Source organism: Syngnathus typhle, unplaced genomic scaffold (genome assembly GCF_033458585.1).
Source record: "Syngnathus typhle isolate RoL2023-S1 ecotype Sweden unplaced genomic scaffold, RoL_Styp_1.0 HiC_scaffold_42, whole genome shotgun sequence".
Classification (NCBI taxonomy): Eukaryota; Metazoa; Chordata; class Actinopteri; order Syngnathiformes; family Syngnathidae; genus Syngnathus; species Syngnathus typhle.
The window spans coordinates 207,501-210,000 of record NW_026871948.1 but is presented as its reverse complement, the minus strand read 5'-3'; the positions used below and the strand labels follow the sequence as shown (position 1 = coordinate 210,000).

Genomic DNA, 2,500 nt, shown 5'->3' with positions numbered 1-2,500 from the left:
GGTGTTGAAAGTAAGTAAGTAAGTAAGTAAGTAAGTAAGTAAGTAAGTAAGTAAGTAAGTAAGTAAGTAAGTAAGTAAGTAAGTAAGTAAGTAAGTAAGTAAGTAAGTAAGTAAGTAAGTAAGTAAATAAATAAATAAATAAATAAAGCTTACAGCACCTGGTATTCCCAGGCGGTCTCCCATCCAAGTACTAACCAGGCCCGACCGTGCTTAGCTTCCGAGATCGGACGAGATCGGGCATTCTCAGGGTAGTATGGCCGTAAGCCGTGATCACACTCAAAATCGTGCATTTTATATATAATGCTACGGATGACGCCACTATATAGGTTGGAAACTCTGGTTATAATTTCAATGTCGGCGTTTAAACTCGGGTTGCAGTTTCCGAATGCCATACGTAATGGGTGTTGTCAAAATTTGCTTTAACAATTGAAGTGGGGGGAAAATAAATAAATAAATAAATAAATAAATAAATAAATAAATAAATAAATAAATAAATAAATAAATAAATAAATAAATAAATAAATAAATAAATAAATAAAGCTTACAGCACCTGGTATTCCCAGGCGGTCTCCCATCCAAGTACTAACCAGGCCCGACCCTGCTTAGCTTCCGAGATCGGACGAGATCGGGGGTTCTCAGGGTAGTATGGCCGTAAGCCGTGATCACACTCAAAATCGTAAATTTTATATATAATGCTACGGATGACGCCACTATATAGGTTGGAAACTCGGGTTATAATTTCAATGTCGGAGTTTAAACTCGGGTTGCAGTTTCCGAATGCCATACGTAATGGGTGTTGTAAGTAAGTAAGTAAGTAAGTAAGTAAGTAAGTAAGTAAGTAAGTAAGTAAGTAAGTAAATAAATAAATAAATAAATAAATAAATAAATAAATAAATAAATAAATAAATAAATAAATAAAGCTTACAGCACCTGGTATTCCCAGGCGGTCTCCCATCCAAGTACTAACCAGGCCCGACCGTGCTTAGCTTCCGAGATCGGACGAGATCGGGCGTTCTCAGGGTAGTATGGCCGTAAGCCGTGATCACACTCAAAATCGTGCATTTTATATATAATGCTACGGATGACGCCACTATATAGGTTGGAAACTCTGGTTATAATTTCAATGTCGGAGTTTAAACTCGGGTTGCAGTTTCCGAATGCCATACGTAATGGGTGTTGAAAGTAAGTAAGTAAGTAAGTAAGTAAGTAAGTAAGTAAGTAAGTAAGTAAGTAAGTAAGTAAGTAAGTAAGTAAGTAAGTAAGTAAGTAAGTAAGTAAGTAAGTAAGTAAGTAAGTAAGTAAGTAAGTAAGTAAGTAAATAAATAAATAAATAAATAAAGCTTACAGCACCTGGTATTCCCAGGCGGTCTCCCATCCAAGTACTAACCAGGCCCGACCCTGCTTGGCTTCCGAGATCGGACGAGATCGGGCGTTCTCAGGGTAGTATGGCCGTAAGCCGTGATCACACTCAAAATCATGCATTTTATAGATACATAGTAAAGTAAGTACTTATAGATTAAGTAAGTAAGTAAGTAAGTAAGTAAGTAAGTAAGTAAGTAAGTAAGTAAGTAAGTAAGTAAGTAAGTAAGTAAGTAAGTAAGTAAGTAAGTAAGTAAGTAAGTAAGTAAGTTGTTAGGGTTTGCAGAATATCTTCATCGTATGATTATGTTGGAATATAACCTGTAATAATTTAACTAGTTTGTCCTGTCTAGACAAAATTAGTTTACCAAAGTGCTAAGATCATTTCAACTTATTGACTAGCTGCAGAGGAAGCAATCAAAGATGCTTTGTTTACAGAACGTCGTAAAAGGTCCCCTGCTATGCTTTGATCAGCAGGGACCGGCTGCTTCACCCCAACCTGTGTATTCCCAAACCCCCACTTTCAACCCCACGTTGTTTCTCTCAATAAATAAGCGCCTGACGAGGCCTGAGTCAGACTTCATTCGATCATCGCTGAGAGCACAGCGACGAGTGAACTCTCCGCCTGCAGGTGTCTAAAACGACTAACTTGTCTCCAGTGTGGTCCTTGCAAAATAAGTTAGAGTGAACACCACCCTAACATAAGTAAGTAAGTAAGTAAGTAAATAAATAAATAAATAAAGCTTACAGCACCTGGTATTCCCAGGCGGTCTCCCATCCAAGTACTAACCAGGCCCGACCGTGCTTAGCTTCCGAGATCGGACGAGATCGGGCATTCTCAGGGTAGTATGGCCGTAAGCCGTGATCACACTCAAAATCGTGCATTTTATATATAATGCTACGGATGACGCCACTATAGGTTGGAAACTCTGGTTATAATTTCAATGTCGGAGTTTAAACTCGGGTTGCAGTTTCCGAATGCCATACGTAATGGGTGTTGAAAGTAAGTAAGTAAGTAAGTAAGTAAGTAAGTAAGTAAGTAAGTAAGTAAGTAAGTAAGTAAGTAAGTAAGTAAGTAAGTAAGTAAGTAAGTAAGTAAGTAAGTAAGTAAGTAAGTAAGTAAGTAAGTAAATAAATAAAT

The 2,500-nt window shown here is 37.4% G+C and overlaps 5 non-coding genes across 5 annotated transcripts; all 5 read right to left on the bottom strand.

Moving 5' to 3' along the window:
- Window positions 1-146: 146 nt before the first annotated feature.
- Window positions 147-265, bottom strand: LOC133147347 (5S ribosomal RNA). Its single transcript, XR_009711667.1, has one exon. It is a non-coding gene; the product is annotated as a 5S ribosomal RNA (ribosomal RNA).
- Window positions 266-538: 273 nt separating this feature from the next.
- LOC133147543 (5S ribosomal RNA) lies at window positions 539-657 on the bottom strand. Its single transcript, XR_009711854.1, has one exon. It is a non-coding gene; the product is annotated as a 5S ribosomal RNA (ribosomal RNA).
- A 261-nt stretch (window positions 658-918) lies between these two features.
- LOC133148111 (5S ribosomal RNA) lies at window positions 919-1,037 on the bottom strand. Its single transcript, XR_009712328.1, has one exon. It is a non-coding gene; the product is annotated as a 5S ribosomal RNA (ribosomal RNA).
- Window positions 1,038-1,338: 301 nt separating this feature from the next.
- Window positions 1,339-1,457, bottom strand: LOC133147835 (5S ribosomal RNA). Its single transcript, XR_009712067.1, has one exon. It is a non-coding gene; the product is annotated as a 5S ribosomal RNA (ribosomal RNA).
- A 643-nt stretch (window positions 1,458-2,100) lies between these two features.
- LOC133147346 (5S ribosomal RNA) lies at window positions 2,101-2,219 on the bottom strand. The gene has a single exon (XR_009711666.1). It is a non-coding gene; the product is annotated as a 5S ribosomal RNA (ribosomal RNA).
- Between the last annotated feature and the right edge of the window lie 281 nt (window positions 2,220-2,500).